This window comes from Chlorocebus sabaeus, chromosome 27 (assembly GCF_047675955.1).
Source record: "Chlorocebus sabaeus isolate Y175 chromosome 27, mChlSab1.0.hap1, whole genome shotgun sequence".
In the NCBI taxonomy this organism is placed as follows: Eukaryota; Metazoa; Chordata; class Mammalia; order Primates; family Cercopithecidae; genus Chlorocebus; species Chlorocebus sabaeus.
This window is the reverse complement of record NC_132930.1, coordinates 36,917,127-36,943,650: the sequence shown is the minus strand read 5'-3', so window position 1 is coordinate 36,943,650 and position 26,524 is coordinate 36,917,127. Positions and strand designations below refer to the sequence as shown.

The 26,524-nt window shown below is 39.7% G+C and overlaps 1 long non-coding RNA gene across 1 annotated transcript; it reads left to right on the top strand.

Annotated features, from left to right (window-relative positions):
- The first annotated feature begins 328 nt into the window (after positions 1-328).
- Positions 329-25,446, top strand: LOC119627730 (uncharacterized). The gene is made up of 3 exons (XR_005243962.2): positions 329-563; positions 24,904-24,977; positions 25,333-25,446. It is a non-coding gene; the product is annotated as an uncharacterized lncRNA (long non-coding RNA).
- The last annotated feature ends 1,078 nt before the right edge of the window (positions 25,447-26,524 follow it).

The following is a 26,524-nucleotide window of genomic DNA, read 5'->3' as shown; positions in this document are numbered from 1 at the left end:
AGTTCCAGGAATTCTGCATTGCATGTGGTATCTCCTCTGATTTTTACACCAATTTTTGGGATAGACAACATTATTCCCATCTGAAAACTGTGGCCAAGACAGTCAACAAGGCTTTTCAAAGGCCGCAAACGTGATAAGAGGTGGAGCCAGTGTTTGACTCTAGAGTGATATATCTTTGGACGTATATCACTGCTTTCTACATGTGCTATGTCACCTTCCAGTAATAATTAAAAATTAATGGTCATGAAAAGGCTTCTTAGCATTTCACGGGAATATAAGCGTTTTGAGACCACTTACATCCTTTTCTGCTTGCTTCTCACAGCAGCCCTGGGCAGGAACAGGTTGGGGATGACTACCTCCCACTGGCAAATGCAGAACTTGGAAGAAGGTTAAGTGATTCCCAAGCCAACTACTTAGTGATCAAGACACTCCTAGAACTCAGAACTTCTGACTCCACCACTGGAGCATCGTACCTTGTGTTTTAGAGAACAGAAGGCCTTACGTCGGTGGTCACTGTCATTTTTGGTTCCAACCTGAGCCAAAGGAGTTGAAGCTGGAAACAGGTCTGAACTCAATATTCTACCTTCACTGATCTCTAAATCTACCTTGCTAAGCTCATGTGGATTCTTGGGCAGCAGGGCTCTTACCAGACTTCTGATGGCAATGATGAGGTCTGCCATCTTTTGTTCCTGTTCATTTTCGAACTCTGGTTGTCCAGCCTCCTGGCCATACTACGATCTCAAAAACCTTTTCATAAATTCGTTTTCTACCTAAATCCCCCAGAATCAGGTTTTGTTCTTTGTAGCTGAGCACTCTAACTGACACAGCATTTCACCAACACTGTGTGCAAAGCAGCCACAGTGCTGCTATGTATTCTGTCTTCAAGTAACCCTGGTTCCTGCCCATTTCTCTTTCTTAAAACCATAGATTGTCAAAGTATAAACCATATGTTTAATACTTTTGCTAACCTATCATCTCCAACATGTTTTATTGAACATGATTCTTAGAACTCCCAAGGGGCTGGTTTTAGGTTCACTCCAGGAAGGAGAGAAAAGGCTAATGAATATGGAGAAGGAGAATGACAGTGTTAAAGAACTTCAGTTGGTCAGGATTTCCTTAGCCAGTGCGCTGATTTTTCTTCTTCCTTTTCTCTTGCTATTTTCCCCACCATCTATTCTCTTTCTCCTCCTTATCTTTTTATTCCCATTCTTTTTTTTTTTTTTTTTGAGACAGAGTCTGGTTCTGTCCCCCAGGCTGGAGTGCAGTGGGGTGATGTCAGCTCACTGCAAGCTCCGCCTCCCGGGTTCACGCCATTCTCCTGCCTCAGCCTCCCCAGTAGCTGGGACTACACGCGCCTGTCACCACGCCCGGCTAATTTTTTGTGTTTTTAGTAGAGACGGGGTTTCACCGTGTTAGCCAGGATGGTCTCGATCTCCTGACCTCGTGATCCACTTGCCTTGGCCTCCCAAAGTGCCAATGCCCATTCTTTTTAACTTTCTCCAAGTAGAAGAAAAATGAGAGATATTTAGATCTCCTGGAGTCTGAATATCAATTTGAGGCTCTTTTGCTATAAACGTGTTCTATGTTATTTACCACACTAATGCACAATAACTTTATTTAATCTCTGCAAGCCTTTGGATGGAGAGATTATTATGTTCTTGTTATGGAGCAAGGAGAGGGAGTATAAACTGAAGTTTGAGGCATAATGGGACTTGTTTATGGCAGGGTGGCTCCTAAACAACCCATTCTTCTTTCCCATGAGGTTGTCAGCCTCAGCTAAGGGACAGCACAACACAGTCATTAGAACAACAGACCAGAGAATAGAAAGCTTTTGGGGTACTTGCTCTGCTACTTACCCAACCGTGTATCCTGAACAAGTTACTCAAACTCTTCACATCCTAGACAACACCATGGGAGTGCAGGAATGGAGTGCAGGAGTGTGCAGGCTGGACACTCAGTGAAAGATAAATAGAATTAAGGCTTTTTGCCTGAAATGTTTCCTTTGCCCTACATTCAGTTTGCTTCCCTACAGCGTGCCTCCTGAGATATCCCTGGGAGGCCTGCGATCTAGCTTTCTTTCCCAGCAAGTGGAGATATCTGAGTCCCAGAGGGCTTATGCCACCAGATATGTTCTCCTGGTCTCTTCACATAGGAAAGATGTGCCACCAGAACACAGAGTTTTGTCTTTTTTTTTTTTTTTTTTAGCTCAAGTTACCCATGGCTGTTTCTAACTGATCACATTTACTACTTAGAACAAAATCGGACGGGGACTAGGGTAGAGCACATTTATAATAGTAATTCCTAATTTTGCCTATAATTGATGAGGTCTGGGAAGTCAAGGGTCACATTTCTGCCCCAGGAAAATCACTGACTATATTGTTGGGCTTTCCAATAGATTGCATGAGGGTCTATGGCATTGGGCACACTTGGGATAAATAATTGGTTCTGCTTCTTACTCATCAGGGTTCTCAGCCAGATTATTTAACCATTCTATGCCTCAGTTTCTTCTTCCAATTTGAGGATAATTCTAGAACCTTCTTCTTGGAAATGGAATGGTTGTAAAGATTAAACAGGAAGATCTCTGTGAAGCAGTTAGCTCTGTGTCTGACTCAGAGAGAACCTTCAGTTAATGTTCACCATTATTATGTTCAGTACCTAAGACATAGTAGTTGATGATAAATAGCAATCATATTTCCCACTGTTTGGTTGTAAGGTGGCATAAGTCATGGGTACGGTGCCTTAGTACTTTTTCTTCAGGGTAAAATTGACAAATCTGCTCATCAGAATCAGGCTTCTATCTTAAGAGACTCAATTGGCAGAAATAAGAGTTTTATGTGCTACCTTCACTAAAAAATATAAAATCTAACTTTGTGTTTTCAACCTAAAAAATATTGGGAAGTAGGGAAAGGTTTTTTTTTTTTTTTCTTTTTCAAAATGACTTGCCTAGTGCTGTAGAAGTGGAAGAGAATGGGTAATGGTACAGGAGGAGGTGAGATGTTTGAAAGACATTTTACAGTGTATCAAGAGATGAGTTCTGCTATTCTTTTTTTTTTTTTTTTAATTTATTTATTATTATTAAACTTCAAGTTGTAGGGTACATGTGCACAACGTACAGGTTGGCTACATATGTATACTTGTGCCATGTTGGTGTGCTGCACCCATCAACTCGTCATTTACATCAGGTATAACTCCCAATGCAATCCCTCCCCCCTCCCCCCTCCCCATGATAGGCCCCGGTGTGTGATGTTCCCCTTCCCGAGTCCAAGTGATCTCATTGTTCAGTTCCCACCTACGAGTGAGAACATGCGGTGTTTGGTTTTCTGTTCTTGTGATAGTTTGCTAAGAATGATGGTTTCCAGCTGCATCCATGTCCCTACAAAGGACACAAACTCATCCTTTTTTATGGCTGCATAGTATTCCATGGTGTATATGTGCCACATTTTCTTAATCCAATCTGTCACTGATGGACATTTGGGTTGATTCCAAGTCTTTGCTATTGTGAATAGTGCTGCAATAAACATACGTGTGCATGTGTCCTTATAGCAGCATAATTTATAATCCTTTGGGTATATACCCAGTAATGGGATGGCTGGGTCATATGGTACATCTAGTTCTAGATCCTTGAGGAATCGCCATACTGTTTTCCATAATGGTTGAATTAGTTTACAATCCCACCAACAGTGTAAAAGTGTTCCTATTTCTCCACATCCTCTCCAGCACCTGTTGTTTCCTGACTTTTGAATGATCGCCATTCTAACTGGTGTGAGATGGTATCTCATTGTGGTTTTGATTTGCATTTCTCTGATGGCCAGTGATGATGAGCATTTTTTCATGTGTCTGTTGGCTGTATGAATGTCTTCTTTTGAGAAATATCTGTTCATATCCTTTGCCCACTTTTGGATGGGGTTGTTTGTTTTTTTCTTGTAAATTTGTTTGAGTTCTTTGTAGGTTCTGGATATTAGCCCTTTGTCAGATGAGTAGATTGCAAAAATTTTCTCCCATTCTGTAGGTTGCCTGCTCACTCTGATGGTAGTTTCTTTTGCTGTGCAGAAGCTCTTTAGTTTGATGAGATCCCATTTGTCAATTTTGGCTTTTGCTGCCGTTGCTTTTGGTGTTTTAGACATGAAGTCTTTGCCCATGCCTATGTCCTGAATGGTACTACCTAGGTTTTCCTCTAGGATTTTTATGGTATTAGGTCTAACATTTAAGTCTCTAATCCATCTTGAATTAATTTTCGTATAAGGAGTAAGGAAAGGATCCAGTTTCAGCTTTCTACTTATGGCTAGCCAGTTTTCCCAGCACCATTTATTAAATAGGGAATCCTTTCCCCATTTCTTGTTTCTCTCAGGTTTGTCAAAGATCAGATGGCTGTAGATGTGTGGTATTATTTCTGAGGACTCTGTTCTGTTCCATTGGTCTATATCTCTGTTTTGGTACCAGTACCATGCTGTTTTGGTTACTGTAGCCTTGTAGTATAGTTTGAAGTCAGGTAGCGTGATGCCTCCAGCTTTGTTCTTTTGACTTAGGATTGTCTTGGAGATGCGGGCTCTTTTTTGGTTCCATATGAACTTTAAAGCAGTTTTTTCCAATTCTGTGAAGAAGCTGATTGGTAGCTTGATGGGGATGGCATTGAATCTATAAATTACCTTGGGCAGTATGGCCATTTTCACGATATTGATTCTTCCTATCCATGAGCATGGTATGTTCTTCCATTTGTTTGTGTCCTCTTTGATTTCACTGAGCAGTGGTTTGTAGTTCTCCTTGAAGAGGTCCTTTACATCCCTTGTAAGTTGGATTCCTAGGTATTTTATTCTCTTTGAAGCAATTGTGAATGGAAGTTCATTCCTGATTTGGCTCTCTGTTTGACTGTCACTGGTGTATAAGAATGCTTGTGATTTTTGCACATTAATTTTGTATCCTGAGACTTTGCTGAAGTTGCTGATCAGCTTAAGGAGATTTTGGGCTGAGACAATGGGGTTTTCTAAATATACAATCATGTCGTCTGCAAACAGGGACAATTTGACTTCTTCTTTTCCTAACTGAATCCCCTTGATTTCTTTCTCTTGCCTGATTGCCCTAGCCAGAACTTCCAACACTATGTTGAATAGGAGTGGTGAGAGAGGGCATCCCTGTCTTGTGCCAGTTTTCAAAGGGAATTTTTCCAGTTTTTGCCCATTCAGTATGATATTGGCTGTGGGTTTGTCATAAATAGCTCTTATTATTTTGAGGTACGTTCCATCAATACCGAATTTATTGAGCGTTTTTAGCATGAAGGGCTGTTGAATTTTGTCAAAGGCCTTTTCTGCATCTATTGAGATAATGATGTGGTTCTTGTCTTTGGTTCTGTTTATATGCTGGATTATGTTTATTGATTTGCGAATGTTGAACCAGCCTTGCATCCCAGGGATGAAGCCCACTTGATCATGGTGGATAAGCTTTTTGATGTGCTGCTGAATCCGGTTTGCCAGTATTTTATTGAGGATTTTTGCATCGATGTTCATCAGGGATATTGGTCTAAAATTCTCTTTTTTTGTTGTGTCTCTGCCAGGCTTTGGTATCAGGATGATGTTGGCCTCATAAAATGAGTTAGGGAGGATTCCCTCTTTTTCTATTGATTGGAATAGTTTCAGAAGGAATGGTACCAACTCCTCCTTGTACCTCTGGTAGAATTCAGCTGTGAATCCATCTGGTCCTGGACTTTTTTTGGTTGGTAGGCTATTAATTATTGCCTCAATTTCAGAGCCTACTATTGGTCTATTCAGGGATTCAACTTCTTCCTGGTTTAGTCTTGGAAGAGTGTAAGTGTCCAGGAAATTATCCATTTCTTCTAGATTTTCCAGTTTATTTGCGTAGAGGTGTTTATAGTATTCTCTGATGGTAGTTTGTATTTCTGTGGGGTCGGTGGTGATATTCCCTTTATCATTTTTAATTGCATTTTTAATTCTTTTTTTTTTTTTTTTTAAACGGAATCTCACTCTGTTGCCCAGGCTGGAGTGCAGTGGTGTGATCTTGGCTCACTGCAACCTCTGCCCCCCAAGTTCAAGTGATTCTCATGCCTCAGCCTCCTGACTGGCTGCGATTACAGGCGCCCACCATCACACCCAGCTAATTTTTGTATTTTTGCTAGGGATGGGTTTTCACCATGTTGGCCAGTCTGGTCTTGAACTCCTGACCTCAAGTGATTTGCCCACTTTGGCCTCTCAAAGTGCTGGAATTACAGGCATGAGCCACCGTGCCCAGCCTGCTATTTATTTTAAAACTCACCAGGTTTGTATGCGTAAGCCTCCTTGGCTAGATTGCATATTGTATAGATGTACAAATTGTGATTAGAATTTTCTTTGCTGTTCACATACATATTGTCCCTATGTACTATTTAAAATGTCTTTTTACCTATCTATACTGTGTGTGTTTTTGTTTTTTTTGAGACTTGCCATGCTGTCCACGCTGGTCTTGAACTCTTGGGGTCCAGTGGCCTTCCCAGCTCAGCCTCCTGAGTAGCTGGGACTATAGGTCCATCCATGACTAATTTTTTATGTGCCACCATCCCTGGCTAATTTTTTAGTTTTGTAGAGATGGAGCTTCACTATGTTGCATGACATTTATTAATTATAGTTTGGGTCAACAATTTGAATGACTCTTTTGACATTCTTTACTGTTTATTTTTGTTATGAATTCTAAAAATAATCAGCATTGAGTTTGCTTGTTATTTTATTAGTACCAGACCAGGTGCATCATACTTCTGGAAAACACATGCAAGGTACAAGAGTGGAAGGGAAATCATAGCAGCGTGCTTTCTTCTTCCTCTTCTTCTTTTTTAACGAATGTTCTATTTTAAACTAATTTTAGACTTAGAGAAAACTTATTGAAAGAGTACAAACCGTTATTTTATATACCTTATCCCGTTTGCCCTAAAGTTAACAATATTAATATCTTACAGAGTGTAGTGCAATGATCAAAACCAGGAAATTTATATTGGTATGACATTATTAACTAAATTACAGTTTTTTCAAAATTCACCAATTCTCCTTCTTCTCCTTCATCTCCTCTCCTCTCTTCCTCCTCCTCCTCCCTCCTCCTCCTCCTCCTTCCTCCTCTTCCTCTGCCTCCTCCTCCTCCTCCTCCTTCTTCTTCTTCCTCTTTCTTCTTCTTCTTCTTCATCTTCAAGACAAGGTCTTGTCCTGTTGAACAGGTTGGAGTGTAGTGGCATGATTATAACTCATGTTAGTTTCAAACTCCTGGGCTCAATCAATCTTCTTGCTTCAGCCTCTGGAGTAGCTGGGATTACAGGTGTGAGCCATTGCTCCTAGTAATGTTTCTTTTTTCTTTTTATTTTTTTAAAATAGTCCAATTCAAGCTCCTACGTTGCCATCTAGTTGTTATATCTCCTTAGTTGCTTTCAGTCTGTAACAGTTCCTTAGTCTTTCCTTGTCTTTCATGACCTTCACACTTCTAAAGAGTAATGATCAGTTATTTTGAAGAATGCCCCAAGATTTGGGTTTGTGCAATATTTTCTTATTTTTGAAATGAGGTTATGTATTTTTTTTCCAAGAATGCCACAAAAATAACATGGTGGCATCCTTCTCAGCAGAAAATATCCAGGGCTTCATGGTGTTGACATTTTTTATTACTGGTGATGCTTACCTCAGTCACTTGGTTACGCTTGTGTCTGCCAAGTTTTTCCATTGTAAAGTTAGTATCTTTCCCTTTGATGTTGACAAATATCTTAGGTGAGATACTTTGAGATTATGCAAATCTCGTTTCTTTTCTAACTCTCACACTTTAATTTGTGGATCATGTCTACATCATTTATTCTTGTGGCATTTGCCTACGCGATTCTAGATTCCTTCTTTCCTTCTATATTTATTGAAATTCTACTGCCTCTACTTCCTGATTTTCATATTTATTTTATTGTATCAGTAGAGTGTATTTGTGGAGTTCTATGGGTTAAAATCCAACACACTACCATTATTTGTTATGTACAAGTAGCATTCACTTCACCATGGCCTTGACTGGGTTTGAAATGGCATTGGGAAAGATGAGTGGAGATGTGGACTAAGCTCAAGGCCTCAGCCTACCCCTCCATTGTGAATTGAAATAATTATATTTATATCAGCATGTTGGTTCTGTATGTGGTATGGAGATAGAGCGTAAAAATATGAGATAGAGAAAGAGAGGGAGAGAGAAAAACAACAGAAAGAAACTAAAGGGCCACATGAAACCTAGGAGAGAGAACAGAGTAGCTCTTTCTAGAACGCTTCCTGAATAGAGGTAGGCACCAGCGACCCATTATGCTATTCTCAAGTAAGTAGAACAAGAAGTTACCTGTTTATCTTGAGGAAGAGTGCCTATACCTTTAGGAAACTTGGTTACATTTTAAAAATGCAATAATTGAGAGTTCTGTTATAAAATTTATCTCTGACCAAATAGAACTCTTGTAGATTTTGTCTTATTTCAAAATATCTAGTTACATTTTAACATAGGACTAGTCAGAAACATTGACTGAATCTTTTGTGAGACTTCATGGGAGGGATTGAAATAAGTAGGAGGGATTGATATAAGTAGGAGACATGAAATGTTCTGGAAAGACATATATGTTATCTGGAATAATGAGGGGGGAATTCTCTCCAAAAAACTCAAATGCTGAATTAGAGACCAGAAATTCAAGTTCTAGTCTTGAGTTAGTATGCTAGGGGCTTAATATCCTCATCTGAAAAATGAGGCTGTTGTATTTGATGGTCTCTGAAATCCCTCTCGTTCAGCACTCACGTTCTGTGCTTTTCTCTGTAATATGTTTGTTTAACGTTGGTTTAGTGGGTGTGTTGTATTTATTTATAAGGAATGCCTGGAGAGTTTAAAGCATTTTAGCCCCAGGATCTATGAACTAGGAGTGCCCCAAAGAGGACCAATGAAAGCTGGCAGGATTTGCAAAGCTTTGAAAGGCTCTGGGAATTCCTGAAGACAAATACACCAAGCCCTTCTGCACTTGACGTTTCAGTGTAATTGTTGGAATTCAGTTGCTGTTGGGCACATATGCTAGAGAGTTTGGTTTTAAGCCTAGCATATGGTGGCTTTGGAATAAATTTTGGATTCTTTTTAAATCCTTGGCTTGTGTATCTTCCTAGTTCTCTCAAATGACAGAAAAGAGAGTAGAATGAGAGGACTAGTCTAGTTAGGGGTATTATATAAGTGAAGGCTGCTTTTCTCCACTGAGGGGGCTGACATTTAGCATTTGGAAGCTTTAATCATATATTTTTTTCTTTCTTTGTGTTTGTTTTTGTGTTTATCTGTCTTGGTTTGAGTCTGTTCTCCCACCTTCTCTCTCTCCCTCCTTCTCTTCCTCTCTCTCCCCCTTCTTCCCTTTCTCCTTTCCTTTTTTGCTAATGAGTTCCTTGGGGGGTAATTTGTGACCCAGAAGATGAACAGAGATTTTCTGTGAGACAAGTTTCTATTTATTGGAAAGCCATGAAAAGAAGAGAGGCCACAAGCAACATGGTTCTCTTTGTAACCAGGCCAGAGCCTGCTCTTCGCTGAGGGATAGCCCCTCCTGGGGCATGCCGTCCAGGTAAAGAGGAGAACTAATTCATTTTCCTCAGCAGAGCCCAAGTCATCTGAGTTTTGCATTTGTGAATTTTTTCATATGGAAATTAGAGTCAGAAGGAAATTTGCAGTCCTTTTAGGTCAGTGTGCTCCAAGGTGAGTTGGATGTGTGGATACCTCAATGTTGTCAAGGTTGAATGAGTGAGTCTATGAGTTCCCCGGTCCTACTTTAGGTGATATCGCAGGCAGTTCATAGCATTGAGAGTAGAGTTTGACTCACTGTTATGACCTGGTTATTAGCTGTCAGAGCCAGGGCATGTTACTGACACTCTCTGGGTCCAAGGTCCTCGTTTATAAAATGGCAATTATAACCACACTACTTACCTCACAAGGATGGAGAATTAAATGAGTACATTTAAAGTGCTTAGAACAATGAATGGTATATAGCAAGTGCTATATACATTTTTTTCAGCTATGACTAATAGCATGTATATCATCATCACTAAAATTTTATACATCAGTTCACTTGATGAGAGGGTTTTGCTGTTAAGAACCCACTTAAACAGTCTCTCTGTCACACACTGGTGTTTTTCTAATTTTATCTAGAACAAAACAACCTTGTTATATAGTCAGTTAAGCTCTGCTTGAACATGCCTGGTGATAAAGGGCTATTTTGCCAACTCATGTGGCTGCCTGCTTTGTTGACAATAAGCTCTTTCTAATGAGCTCAAATTGATTTATTTGTAGGTTTCATCCATCTAACCTTATTTCTTCTCTCTGGAATCATATGTTAGCCACTTTACTTTCATCAGTAGTTACTCTTCCACCCAGCCAAAGGATTAGCTCAACATCATTGATGAGATTGAGTCTCTTTGCTTACATACTTCTAAAGAGTGTGAGCTCACTACTACCTGAAGCTGTTTTTGCTAATGCATGACGAGAGTTACCTTTGCTCCAGTTCCGAACATGTTCTTCATCTCTGTCTGAGACCACCTCAACCTGGACTTTATTTTCCATATCACTATCAGCATTTTCATCAAAACCATTCAACAAGTCTCTAGGAAATTCCAAACTTTCCCATATTTTCCTGTCTTATGAGCTCTCCGAGTCTCTAGGATGCTCTAGACATTTCCACATTTTCCTGTCTTCTGTGTCCTCCAAACTGTTCCAACTTCTGCCTGTTACCAAATTCCATAGTCCCTTCCACATTTTTGGGTATCTTTACAGCAGAATCCCACTCTACTGTACCAATTACTGTATTAGCCTGTTCTCACACTGCTAATAAAGACGTACCCAAGACTAGGTAATTTATAAAGGAAAGAGGTTTAATTGACTCACAGTTACACATGGCTGGGGATGCCTCCACAATCATGGTGAAAGGCAAATGAGGAGCAAAGTCACGTCTTACATGGCAGCAGGCAAGAGAGCTTGTGCAGGGAAACTCCCATTTATAAAACCATCAGATTTCATGAGACTTTCTCACTACTATGAGAACAGTATGGGGGAAGCCACCCCCTATGATTCCATTATCTCCACCTGGCCCCACCCTTGACATATGAGAAGAGGCCCACAATTCCCCAGACTCCAGAGTGGTAGATCCATCAACAGCTTGCACCGTGCACCTGGAAAAGTGGCAGACACTCAATGCCAGCCCATGAAAGCAGTCAGGAGGGAGGCTGTACCCTGCAAAGCCCCAGAATGGAGCTGCCCAAGACTATGGGAATCCACCTCTTGCATCAGTGTGACCTGGATGTGAGACATGGAGTCAAAGAAGATCATTTTGGAGCTTTAATATTTGACTGCCCCCCTGGATTTCGAACTTGCATGGGGCCTGTAGCTCCTTCATTTTGGCCGGTTTCTTCCATTTGGAACAGGTGTATTTACCCAATGACTGTACCCTCATTGTATCTAGGAAGTAACTAACTTGCTTTTGATTTTACAGGCTCATAGGTGGAAGAGACTTTCCTTGTCTAAGATGAGACTTTGAACTGGGACTTTTGGGTTAATGCTGGAATGAGTTGAGACTTTGGGGGACTGTTGGGAAGGCATGATTGTGTTTTGAAATGTGAAAGTGACGTGAAATTTGGGAGGGGTTGGGGGCAGAATGATGTGGTTTGGGTGTTTCTGACCCAAATCTCATCTTGAGTTGTAATAATCCACACATGTTAAGAACAGGGCCAGGTGAAGATAATTGAATCATGGGGATGGTTTCCCTCAAATTGTTCTCATGGTAGTAAATACATCTCAAGAGATCTGATTATTTTATAAATGGGATTTCCCCTGCACAGGCTTTCTTTCCTGTCACCATGTAAGACGTGACTTTGCTCATCATTCATCTTCTGCCATGATTGTGAGGTCTCCCCAACCTTATGTGGAACTGTGAGTCAATTAAACCTCTTTCCTTTATGTGTTTATCTTGGGTATGTGTTTATCAGCAGCATGAGAACAGTCTAATACGCTCAACCACCTGCTGAAATATATCTGACCCAGTCTGAACTCAAGGTGGGACCCCCAATACACATGGAAAGCTTTGTAGGCCTTGTCACCTTCACATTACCCCACCTTGACTCTGAACCAGGAATTAATTACCATGAAATAAATGATGATGAAAATGTAGATGTTGGGTCAATCTGTGGTAGTGACAGGAAGTGCTCTGCAAGAACACTTAAGTGGGGGTGAAAGGGGTGCATCCATAAGAAGATGGTTTTTGACAGGCATAGTGGCTCACGCCTGTAATCTCAGCACTTTGGGATGCCAAAGCAGGTGGATCCTTTGAACTCAGGAGTTCAAGATCAGCCTGGGCAACATGGCAAAACTTCTCTACCAAAGATATAAAAAGTTAGCTGGGGGTGGTGTTGAGCACCTGTGGTCCCAGCTGCTTGGGAGACTAAGGTGGGAGGATCACTTGAGCCTGGGAGGAGGAGATTGCAGAGAGCTGTGATCACACCACTGCACTCCATCCTGGGTGACAGAGTGAGGGCCCATCTCAAAATATATATATATGTATACACACACACACATTTATGTGTATACATATACTCATATATATGTATATATATGTATACATACAAATATATGTGTGTGTGTATATATATGTGTGCACACATACATATATATGTGTATATATATGTGTATGTGTATATATATACACACACACACACACACACAAAAGGGTTTTGACCTGAGTAGGGTTCATACAAATAAAGAATGATGAGCTGCAAACTTTAACTGAGATTCTAGTGCAATACGTGTATATGTAAGTTCAGTACAATTTCCTGGGATATATGAATAGAATAAAATGTGATTGCTTTGGGGAATAATTAAAATAATTAGGTTTTAAATTAGAACCATTGACTTGGAAGGCTATTTTCTAATGGTGATTTACTCCAATGCAAACAAAAAAATCAATACTATTTACGTAGTGCAATCTCATTCAAATTGCTATATTTAGTTAGCGTTTACACCTTACCAAGGCTGACAATAATTGTTTCTTTGTCTATAATGGCCAAGTTGCAACAAGACAATCTAAAAAGAAAATTAAAGTCCTTGTTTCATCATTTATTATTTTTCAATTGCATTCATTTTTCTTTGGGTAGATTAGGTGCAGGTTCTAGACCTTAGCTTTTTTAAAACAACTTTGAAATTGCTTAATTTATGACTTCAAGTTATCATCCCCAAATAAAACTATTAAAAAATATGTGGAATCTTTCTTCAACCCCACTCATTCATTTATTAATTTATGGAAGAAATATTTATTAAACCTATAAAATGTGTAAGGCAATATGCTAATCAAAATTAGGAATTAAAAAATTAATAAGATACTATCTTTGCTCTCAAAGAATTGATAGACAAATAGAAGAGAAGTATCTTTTGCATTTGGACAGGACGGGGAAAAGCTTCCCTTGCCTTTTAATCCCAGATAAAGTAAAATTACTGTTTGCATGGTGGCACAAGCCAGGTGCAATGGGATTAAGTAGGAGGGAGCCACAACAATTTAACTGTGGTGTTGGGAGGACTTCAAATAGGAGATTTTCTCAGGAAAAAAATTTCAGGTAAGAGTCTTCAAGGAAAAAAGAAAAGTTTGAATCAAGGCCTGGAAGCCTGGAAGCCCAGCGCATATTCAGAGAATAGCAGGTATTTTGGTGCTGATGATGAATGTAGTCTTTTGAAAGAACTAGGGCTAATGATGAAGCTTTTCTAGATTGTACAAGATTCTAGCAGACAGACTTTAAGAAGTTTGTCCCCTGCCTTTACCCAGTGGGAAGACTGAGGAGATTGGAGCAGACGAATAACATGACCAGAACTTGGACTTGGCTTCTGCATTTCCCACTTCCCCCCACCCTTTTTGTCGGGGGCAGGGGGATGTTTTTCCAATCAAATCCATCCAAAAGACCTATGTTACAGGTCTTAATAGAACTCCTACTTTGCAAATGAACAAACAGTGGCACAGAGGGACGGGGTAGTGAAACTAAGGCTTTTCTCTAATAACAAATGCTTTGGAGAGAATATGCCACTATCTCTTTAGCACATGCATCTAAGACTCTGCATTGGTTGTCTCCAAACCTCTTAGGGCAGGGAAAAGAAAAGAAAAGAAAAGAAGAGAAACAAATATGGACTGGTCTTTTTCATATAAAGAACATTTCACATGTGCATCTATATTCTTATTTGATACTCATGTAACATTGATATGAATGGACTTTTCTTGGTTGTGAGGCCAAGAGGCTCCCAGTCTTGCATTGATGAAGGGAAGGAGTGAAGAGGGGAAAACAGGGAGGCAAAAAATGATTAAAGTCTCTTTTGAGATGAACCTTGTGCTAAGACCTTTGGCACATATTTTCTTTGCAATTTCACAGCCCTAGGATGTTGATGTAACAATTACCATTTTATAGATGAAGAAATAAAGGCTGAAGATTGTTTTATAACTTAACATACACACAATTCACAATTATTGAACGCTTACCAAATGTCAGGCATTATTCTAAGCATTTTTTTGGGTGTAAACCAGTCAATTCTCACAGGCAAAAAAGTGGTACAGAAAAGGCTAAGAAACTTGCCCAATGTGAAATAAGCAGTAAATATATGAGCTGGGAACTAAACCTAAATAATCAGACTCTATAGTACACTTGTTTAATCACTGTACTATATTTGGCATTAGTTTAACAGTTGGTATAGAATTGATGCATCGTAGAATATCCTAAATCCAAAGATCATGAACTTTCCAGTATTCCATGAGGTTCAAAATGTTTTCAAGCAATTCAATTCAAAAAGTTTCTTGACTGCCTGCTGTATGCTGGACTTTCTGATGGGTGTTGGAGATTCACACCAACAGACACACCTCCACCCCCCACCTCTCCCCCACACATACTCACATACACTGCTCAATGTGAGTCATCACTGAGCTGGTGAAAAAAGATCCCTTAAAGTTTATAATGTCCGTTAATATATCTAGTAATTTATCTCAATAGAGGAGTTGGAAGGGGAGGCAGGAAATGCAGGTACGCTTGAAATGCAAGTACACTTCTTCCACTCATCAACACACAAACCTGGGAGCATCTTGGCCTTACAACCAAGGAAAGTCCATTCATATTAGTATTATGTGAATATCAGATAAGAATATATATACGCGTGAAACGTTCTTTACATGAAAAAGGTCTGCCAAAATGTATTTCTCTTCTTTTCTTTTCCCTGCCCCAAGAGGTTTGAAACAACCAAAGCAGAGAAACAACCAAAGCAGAGAGTTAGATGCATGTGCTGAAGAGATAGTGGGATATTCTTTCCAAAGCATCTGTTGTTAGGGAAAAGACTTAGTTTCACTACCCTGTCCCTCTGTGCCACAGTTTGTTCATCTGCAAAGTGAGAGTTCTAATAAGACCTATAACATAGGTCTTTTGGGTAAATTTGATTGGAAAAACATCAGAAAAAAAGAGAGATGTAAAAGGGAAATGGGGAATGCAGAAGCCAAGTTCTGGTCATGTCATTCCTCTGCTCCAATCTCCTCAGTCTCCCCACTGGGAAAGGGCAGAGGACAAACTCCTTAAAGCCTGTCTGCCAGAGTCTTGAACAATCTAGAAAAGCTGCATTGTTAGCCCTACTTCTTTCAAAATACTTGGTGTAATTTTTATTGAAAAGCATCTGCGTGTAAGTGAATTCGCATAGTTCAAACCTGTGTTGTCCAAGGTTCAAATGTATTTAAATATTAATTTTATCTATTTGAAATACCTGTTTACTAGCATCTGCCACTATTAATACCAAGTATATTGTTTTTCTACTGCTTCATAAAAAGCCATTCCAAAACTTAGTGGTTTGTATATTAAAACAAACACTATTTTCATTTGCTCTCAATCTCATGGGACTGCACTCTTATAGGTAATTGTTTTGTTGGTCTCACCCAAGAGAGAAATAGCTATCATTGGAAGGTTTAAGATGGCCTTAAATATGTGGCAATTGATGCTGACTCTCAGTTGGGTCAAAAATCAGGAAGAGTAAGATATGGAGAAGAGAGTGAGCATGATATAAAACTGTCTACTGTCTCTGCATCTGTCACATATCTGACCACAAAGAGTTTCACTTAATGTTATTCCAAACCTCATACAGTTTCCTCTTTTGGCCAATTCTAATCTAGCATCACATAGGGAAGGTGATTTAAAGAAACATAGCTTCCAGCTTTGTTGATGGACCAAAATGTAACACGGTCTATCCTTGTCAACTTTGCATTCATACAACTCTATTGTATGTTTTTAATATTTAACTTGGAAATTAAGTAATGGTAAAATCATGTTTCAACTCTACATAATTCAGTTATTTCAATAGAATGCATAAGATCTCATATGTCACTTTATCCTATTGATGGTACCCATCTTTCTAGCTCAATCACAGTCTCCCTTTGGTATCTCATAACTTAAATATTGATAAATAAAGTTAACAACTCTCAAAATATTTTGCATCAAATGGGGTAGTGTGGTAGGGGAAATACTATATATGCAAATAAATACATTTTATATAAAAGCAAAGATGAAACTACACAGTCCTCAGACATGCAAATGATCAAATAGTGTTACCTGGTATTTAAAGTTTCTTCCACTACCCTATTTTATATTATTTTTGCCCTCAGTAAGTACCTCAAGTGATTATGGTTTTTGTCTATATGTTCAAACCTTTGTTCCTGAGGGTCTTATGCTATTTGCTATTCTGTCTATATTGGATTATTGTAGTTTTCTATTAACTTTTATCACAGGACATGGGAGTACTAGAGAGAAGTTTCTGTATTCTAGCCCCACAACTTCTGACCCTTGGGTTGCTGTTAGCTAAAGTTCTTTAATAGAATCTGTCACCCTCCTCTGTTCAGCAGCCCCATTTTTTGCCTATAGTTTCAGTGGTATGAGGAATTCAAAGTGTTCAGTTGCTGGGCTCAGCTTCCTGTTTAGTGGTGTTATAGTTGTGATCTCTTGTGGAGACATTATCCCTTGAGAACTGAGATGTCTAAACCAGCTGAGCTCAAAGTGGTGGTATAGGAAGACACAATTTTTACTGGTTCATTATGAGTTAAAGTGGGATAAGCCACTTTCATTTTCACCCATTGAAAACCTTAGAGTCAAGAGTTGAAAAGAACAGTAGACTAGAGAATCACTCTTGGATCGCAAAATTCAGCCCAAATCAAGGAAAATTTCCTGATTTGAAAACAGAGAACCTGGCATGTGCTCAGCTGGATTTCAGAATTGCTATGGGCCAGTGAATGCTATGCACCTCATGTTCCTCTCGTTTTAAATATGTCTGTTTTAATTATTTTGTCCCTATCTCACCATTGCATGCTGGGTATTTGGGGAACAGATAACTTGTCTTATTAGTTTGTAGTTCTTTGGTTCAAGAAGACCCTCATGCAAAGAACTGTACTAAAATAACCTCATTTACATCCAGACTTGATACAGATTATGAACCACGGATTTCAAGCCAGATGGCATGACTGATAAGATTTGGTGGGTCTGGAGAAAAGATAAGTGTAGTTTGTACATCAATGAGTGTGAATTACTGGAGCAAAAGGGTAGATTCTGCCTTTCTCTCTACATCTCTCTGCTTCAAGAGGCTGAGCTCTACAGATTGCAGCAGCAGGGCTCCTTAGTCTTCTGGCTTTCTTCTTTTTTTATTGAGACGAGTCTCGCTCTGTTGCCCAGGCTGGAGTGCAGTGGCACCATCTCCACTCACTGCAAGCTCCGCCTCCCAGGTTCAAGCCATTCTCCTGCCTCAGCCTCCCATATAGCTGGGACTACAGGCGCCCGCCACCACGCCCGGCTAATTTTTGTATTTGTTTAGTAGAGACGGGGTTTCACCGTGTTAGCCAGGATGGTCTCAATCTCCTGACCTCGTGATCTGCCCGTCTCGGCCTCCCTTGGCTTTCTTTAAGTTTAACTAAAGGGCAGTGCCAGTAGGAGATTAGAGGGTAGGAAGAGAGCAACTCTGAGGCTTTTTTTTTTTTCTCCCTTACTGCTTCAGAGTGGTTTTGGCAGAGGTTATCTGGCTACATTCGGTGGACCTTCTGTTTTACAACTCCTACCCTTCAACCCTTTCTCTTTCAGGACTGGGGACTACTATTAGGTTGGTGCAAAAGTTATTGTGATTTTTGCCAGTAAAAGTAATAGCAAAAACCGTAATTACTGTTGCAGCAATCTCTGGACTGCTATTAGTCTCTGGATGCCTCAACATTTCTTTCGGGTTCCTTTAACTTGACTGACACTTCTGTAAATAGTTACAGTTTTACAAAATCTCTTCTAAAATCCCAACTAAAGTTTCAGTTTTCTGCTAGGATCTTGACTAATATGTTTGAAATGCTGCTTTTAGTTATTTACCAGGTATGTAACCAAGGACAAATCATATAACTATTCTGAACTTAGTATCTTCACCTATAAAATATAATTGTAGGAAATTATCACATTTAGTGAGCATCTATCATGATAGGCGCTTCTTGTACATTAACCCATTTAGTCTTTATATTAATTTGTGTGAATATATCTTTTCCATCATTGTCTCCCCAACCTATACAGGACATGGAACATGACAGATGCTCAGTAAATGTCTCTTGAGGGAATGATGTGAGCATAAGTTGGTATTATCACTACCTTAGTTATAAAGAAATTGATGTGGCAGCTGAGAACAGTGGCTCATGCCTATAATCCCAGCACTTCAGGAGACCGAGGCGGGAGGATTGCCTGAACCCAGGAGTTTGAGACCAGCCTGGGCAACATGGAGAGATCCCGTTTCTATTATCGAAAAAAAGAAATTGATACTGGAATGTGTCATGACACTAGATAAAGATTACAGAGTAAATAAATGGCACTGTTGGAGTTGGAAGCTAGGCTGTCTAATTTTAAAACCTTTGCTCTTTTTAGTAAATGATCTTGCTTCTCCACCCAGCCAACTCTTATAGAACTGTTGTGAGAGTCAAAGGAAATGAAAATGTGAAAGCATGCTATGAATTATGAAACCTACTTAAATATACTGCATCATCATTATTTTTATGAATGTAATTTATAACCTCTTTCCCACTCTTCTGCCCTGGAGTACCATACAGTCATTAAACACAAACTCATGCTCATGTGTTAGCCAAACATAAATATGTAGGTTACTTGCTAGGGAAAAAAAAGTTATTTGAGGGTTTTCTGTCATTTTATGTTATTTTTTCGGCTATGTTCTTCTGATAACATAATTAATTAGAAAATAACTTTTCAAGTTTCAAAACTTGACATTAAAAAGAAAAAATTATTTTTAGGAAAGCATTTGAGCTTTGGTTCTGGATTTGTCAGAGAAACATTCTAAAAGTGTAAGTTTGGAAAGAGCTTGAACTTGGTTCTCTGATTCCCAAGTAACAAGTAAATAGAAGTCATGGGAGTCACAAGAAATTGTTCCTGAGAACTTGGGTATAGATTGAGGTTCTGAACCTGGGACACGTTATTGACTGTTTCCATGATGAAACTTAGGTCTCCTGGGGAGTCTGCAAGATTGGCTAGACCCAAAAAGAAATGGACTCTTTGATGAAGAAATGGTTGAAAGGGCTTTATAGAAGTTATATACAGCATGATGTTCAAACCACTTTTCTCCTCTATGTTGCTTATACATCACTTTAGAAAGTTCAAAGTATATAACAACACAAAAATAGTAATAAGATAGATTTATCCTTTAGGGCACTGTCCTTGGCCATGGAATTCCTTCCTTTTGCTTGTTGGGATCCACCTTTTCTGACCTTTGGTTCTATAATTTTAAAGACCTAGGATTCTATTTGCTAGTTTTATAGTAGTTGAAACAAAACAAACTTGCAGAGAAAGTGTGACTCTAAATAATAAAACCAGTTTTAGCAAACACAAGCCTCTAAATCAATGTGGTTCTTCCAACTGATTGTTTTGAGAAACTGAGGCTTTATGTCAGTGATGGCAACATTGAGAAACTGCATTCACTCTGTATATACATGACATAATAACCAAACTAATCCTGAAAGTGTTTGGACTCTTTCCCTACAGTGGTAAAATGAAAGATTTTAGAAACTCAGCCTCAGTGACATTTCATGTATTCTTTCATTTAGAGACCCAACAGATACTAGGTTGGTGCAAAAGTAATTGTGGTTTTTGCCATTAATATTTATTCAGCACTTAGTAAGGCATCAGACATTATTTTTGACATGATGCTTTTAAGTGGTCTTACAGTCTTGAGCAACTTGAGCAACTCACAGCTGCTCAAGTAAACAGATGGGACAGAGAGTCTGATGGGACAGACAAGTAAACATCCATAATCGAGGATGGAAAATATGAGCAGAGGGCTAAGTCCAAGGTGCTCTGGAAGGGACACATCAGCGTTCTGGAGGACCAGAGAAGTGTAGCTAGAAAAAAAAATTCTCAGGCTGAGTTTTGAAGGGCACTCAGGAGTAATCCAGGCAGAAAGATCGAAAAATCAAGGGCAGCTTCAGCAAACGAAATGCAATGAGAGAAGATACTTTAGTCATCAAGCAATAGTTCATTATGTCTGGAGCATAAGTCAGGTACTCAAATGCCTGGAGAAGAGGTGATAAATGTAGGTTAACGTCATCACCATATGAGGGACCAAATCAACCTTCCTTAGATTTGGATTCCTCAGACAAGAATTAGAGTCTACAAAGGGATCATTGCCAGTACTGCTTTTCTACTTGCTTGTAACCACATTTGGGAAAGGTCTTTCACTGTCCCAGGTTTTAATGGGACATTAAATGGGACTATCATGGGAATTCAAAGAAATGTTGGTTTCCTAACTCTTATGCTTCTTGAAATCTATTTTTTTCACCTGCATTACATCCCTTAGAAAAATGAGTTTGAATGACGAGTATTCATTGTTGAGTGATGAGTAACGTCTTACTGACTGATCCTTCACTCTCCATGTTGAGAACCACAATTGCTAAAACTATTCTCCTTTCACCCCAGACTTTACTTTCAGAAAATTCCCCTAAGGTACCAACACTGGTTTAGATGGGACTGGAGATTGTTTTGCCTCTCTAGGGCTTGATGCTTTTAGCAACTGGCTTTGCTATCACCTGGGCACTTTCATGCTGGACTTCAGCTCATTTGCCGACATACTGGTATTTATACCTGTTCATTTGTTTATGCAAAGTTTTAGAAATTGCTGCTAAGTTTTGGGGCACAAAAAGCAAAAAGAATCCCTGAGTACTCAATTTGTTATTTCAGGAAATTAATCTAGAGTTCCTTCCACCTGGATCCCAGTTCCTAAGGCATACCTGTTCATCATTCCTTTTAGTATTAACCCTGGGTCTTTATGACATTTCAGTTCCTCTTCTTTCTGCATTTAGCCATTGCCTGCTTTCCCTGTTTTTTTGACAAGTTGTGAGCCCTGGTCTCATATTGTTTTATTCTTGCCCTCATGGTCTGTCTTATATTCTGCCCCCGTCTGCCAAGTCTGATGCTCTAGCCTGCCACATGTGGTCTGGTTTCACCACACCATCTATTAAGGAAGCACCTATCCCAGGCCTTCTACGTGGAGTGTGTGTACAAGTCTGTATTTGTGTTGCTCACCTGGATTCCTACATGTCTTGCTTCTTACTGACTTGACTCATCTCTCCCTGGACTTCTTAGCCTGGATCTGAGATCTCTGTGTCTTAGAATCTGAATATGCAAGGCTCCTTTGCTCTGGTATCTGGAATTTCAAATAATGACACTGTCTTCTGTACCCCCGGTACTGAGGGAGTGACACTAGCCAGTCAGGTTTTCTTAGCAGCCTTAACCCTGGTTGCCATCCTCATGCCCAGTATTGCTTGTACAGAACAGGAATCAGACTTGTCTGATGACAGAGTGGCAGCCTTGGCTATTAGTACTGGAAGAGACTACCTTTTCCATATTTACTTGTCTGTTATTCCACTTTTCTCATTTCTATGGGATGTTAAAATTCATTACTTTGATAATGAAACCTAAAATCTACTACTCTACAAGAAGAATCATTGGTGAGGATTCTTTAGACATAGTTTAGGTGGACAAAATGTTGGACTAACTATAATGTTCTATTTTAAATTAGTGGTTTGGGAAAAGGCTGATACAGCCTCAATCTGCTCATTGTTCCTCCCAAATGCATAATTCCAGTGCTCTGGCTGCTTAAATGAACTGTTTGCGCACTGTTGCTCTGAAGTTTATCTGTGTCATACTGACAACAAGTTTAAAAGATACTATAATGTAGGGAATATTCTGAGTTTGCTCCTTCAAGGGCATTTTCTTACAAAAATAATAAAAATGATTGCTATGAATGTTTAATTTACACCATGCCTAACTTTAACCCTATTTTAATATCTCTTTTTTAGGGTTGCAGGAAGAGTAGCTACCCAAAGCACATGGGTTAAGGGACAGTCCCCTGAAGACCCCTAAGGCCTAAAATACATAATGAAGATAACAATGATAGATATTAGAGATCCATGGTTTCACATAAACATGAAGCATTGATATGTTTTTATGCTCTCTGATTTCAAAAATGTGAGTTTTAAAAAAAATTTACTAACAGTATTTTTGTCAAGCCAATAGTAAATATAAGACAGTCATGAAAACACAGTTGAACAAATTTTCATTTTCTAGGTTTTAAAGTGGTAGAAGGGAAGAAAAGAAGGTCTGTAAGATACCTTGAAAGTGTTTTCCTTAAAAAAATGTTGATGGGAATATTCTTTTTTGATGTCCACATTTGTTGACAATCTTTCAGTCATCAAATTACCAAGGATCCAGAATTAAAAGATACAATCTTTACCCTGTGTGATAGTCCGTGGTAATAGTTGTCAAATATTTCCAGTTATCTACCTCCAAGGCACTTCCTGGCCACTTGTGGTTGGATGGACCATGTGTTTACCTTTGGTCAACGAATTGTGAGCTAAAGTGCATGGTGTCACTTCTAGGCCAGAGAATTCAATTGTCAGTATGAAACTCTACTTCCTCTGCCAGGGTGGCTGGTTGTGCTGTGGATAGAGGCTATTCCCAGGTATGTGATTAGAATCTGTGCATATGATGGGCTATCACTCCTATGATTGGGTTACTAATCAGTCAGCTTTGAGTTAATCAAAAGAGAGGTCATCCTGGGTGAGCCTGACCCAATCAGGTGAGCCCTTTAAAAGAAGATGAAGTGTCAAAAAGACACTCTTCTGCTTTCCTAGAAGAAAGCAAACAGCCAACAACATAACAGGACAACAATTATATCATTACAAGAAATTAATTTCAGCCCAAAACCATAAATGGGCTTGGAAGAGAACCCTAAGCCTTATATGAGGTTGCAGCCCTGGCTAGCACCTTGATTTCAGCCTGGCGAATCCCTGAGCAGAGGATGCAGCTAGCCCATGCCCATATGAAACTTTGAGATAGTTCCTCTGTCTTGTTTTAAATTTGTTGCACAGCTATAGAACTCTAATACTATCATGAGGGGCTTCTCAGGACTGAAATATTTTGACTATTAGGATGGGTTTTGAAAGAATGAGAATAATTCAGACAAACAGTAATGGCACACTCAAGAACAACAGGTGCTAAGATTTGAAAACCCGAGTGAATAGCGGGTGTCTTGGGAACTAAAAGCAATTCAGTTTATATAAGCAGGACTGACAGTAAAGACATTTAGCAACTCATAAAACCTGCACTGTTGCAGGCCAGGTCCTGTGGAAGCAGATGCTGGGGCAGAATTAGCTCTCCCAAAGGTTTATTAGGTGTTGACTTGTGGCAGGAAGAGGTAGGAAGATTAGGCAGGGGATGATGTTACACCAAGATCCAGACCCAACAAAGCTTTGGCCAATCAAAGGCAGTTCCAAGAAATTCCTACCTCTTGGGGTATTCCCCACTGAGCTGAAATGGCCAGGCCCTTAAACTCCATCCTGCTCATTTGTTTGATATGATTATTCCAAGAGGAGCATGGTCCAGGTCTCTACAGCCAAACTCAATATTGGATCGTGTCTGATGACTGGATTCCTGGCAATGAAATGATAAATTCTTCACTGAAGGAGGATCTGGGCCGACTATCTCTGTCTGCCACAAACTCCAACCGACAAGAACAGGACATGCCTGGTAGGGCAAGGCATCACTAGTTAATGAGTCTTGGGAAATGCTGAAAAGTTTTAGGGAAATTAACAGTTAAGTGGTGGGGATTACTCTAGGAACACAGGCTGTGACTATGTAGCAACCAGTGAAAAGCATTTCAGCTGGAATGGCTGAGTCAGTAGACAAGGTCTGAGGAGCAAAAAAGGATCAGATAAAAAAGGGTTCATTTTGTGATCTGAAGCTTCACATTTCATATCCTATTGACAAGGATTCAGAACCACTATTGAAAGTACTTTCCTCCATGAATAAAATTGTTGCTGAGCAAAGATTCTACCCTGACCCCAGCATGGTGTACATCTTCGGAATGAACAAACTCAAACCCAAGACCCTGAGGAGAGGGAACATGGTCAGCCAGAACGATTCAATCTGAAAGCAGTAAAAAAGGCTTCCATATGTTGTACTTTTGAGCTTCTGGTTAATTTAATTGTTTGCACAACTACTTTTTCATCTGTCACTGCATTCTCCTTTAAACTTATGCCTGCCAATCTCATGATGTCACCAGGCTGTGGCTGGAAGTGTCCCTCAGGTCCACAACATCAAAGCCACTCTGTTCCTTTCATGCCCTCATTTACAAAGCTCATCCCAAGATGGATCCATTTTTTTGCGATGTAATTTGTCATTAATAGATTCATATTGCTCATTGCTCTAGGGTCCAGGCACTCTGAGAGTGCCCTTAGGCTGCCCTGGTTGCTGAATCAGAACTTGCTAATCAGTCACTGTTGGCACCATTTAGCTGGCTGCTTGCTTGCCAGGAAGTATCTGAGGCCTTCATCTCCTCTCCTCCCAGGTGGAATGGGGACCCTCTGCGCTTCTGGGAAATCTCACATCTTTCGTGGAGTCAGATGGAAGACAAAAGAGAAGGTGACATTGGGGAAGGTGGGCAGGAGCACAGAGGCACCATCAATGGTTCTTCTGGCTCCTAGTGAGAGAAGAATATGCCGAACGTGTTATCACTTGAGGATCAGAGTTGCAAAAAGGTTCATGCTTATTCTAGACCCTCATTATGGACCGAATTATGTCCTCCCCCAAATTCGTATGTTGAAGCCTTAACCCCCAGTGTGACTGACTGCATTTTGACAGAGAGCTTATAAAGAGATAATAAAGGTTAAGTGAGATAATACTAAGGGTGAGATCTTTATCTGATCAGATTGGTGTCCTTATAAAAGAGGAAGAGACATCAGAGTGCTTTCTCTCTCTTTCTATTTGTATCTCACAGCACACAAAGTAAAGGCCATGTGAAGACACAGAGAGAAGGCAGCTGTTTGGAAGCCAGCAAGAGAGGCCTCACCAGAAACCAAACCTGATGGCACCTTGATCTTGAATTTTCAACCTGGAGAATTGTGAGAAAATAAATTTCTATTGTTTAAGTCAATCAGCCTGTGGTATTTTGCTCTAGTAGGCCAAGCTGATTAGTATAATCACCCAGCACACTTGTGACCTTTGCCCAAGTAGTTCTGCTCACTTAGCAGTCTGAGGGGTAGTGAGCTGTGGAAGATGCTGGCTGTTTACAGAATGCAAAGGAGAAAGAGTGAAAAACCAAGGGGCAAGCATAGAGAGAAAAAACTTTTCTTATAAAAATAAGAAAAGATAGAGAAAGAGGAGGATGTCGAACAACAGACGGACAGAAAAGCAGAAAGAAAGGAGGAGAAATTAACCTCTAATTTAGGTCTGCAAGAAGTTTTTAAACAATCAATACATTTTCTTTATCTCCTGTCTATGAGGTCTGTAAAGATGAGTAGAGATAAATGTTTTTATTGCATCAGGATTTCAGAGTGGGAAGGACACTAAGGGAAAAGAAACTTAACGCTCAAATTGAATAAAGAAATTGGCCTGGTTCATGCCAGCCTTACTGTGCATGGTGGCGGGTTTGTCACAGGTCTAGCTCTCAGGAGATACTCTACTCTACCTGTCCTCTGCCCCACCTGTTGCCATGTGTGGCCAGGCAGTGAAGAGCACAGACTTGGAAACGAGAGGCGCCTGGAGCAGATCTCGGTCTTACATTTTTCCAGCTGCGTGTTTTCTGATAAATGCCTCCAGTCCTCTGATTTTGGACTGTTTTTGTCTCTAGATTCAGCATTCTCAGTTCTAGAGATAGGCTGGTATTTAAATGTGCAAGTTCAAATTTAATGAAAATGTAAGGAGAGATACTGAGACTTTATTAAAAACACAAGATGAAAAGTACTTATGTTTCCATAGCAATTAGATTTGAACCTCCCCCATCTTCCTTGCAATCATATCCAAACAATGGCTGTAAAATCCTACATGGTAATGCAATTTTTCCATGATTGGGATTTTATACACAACTTTTTCTTTTTTTTAATAAAAACCTGGAGATGGCATGCAACCAAAACCAGTGCCATTAATCAGTGACAATTAGAATTAGCTGGTCTCAACTCTTGCCCATGGTG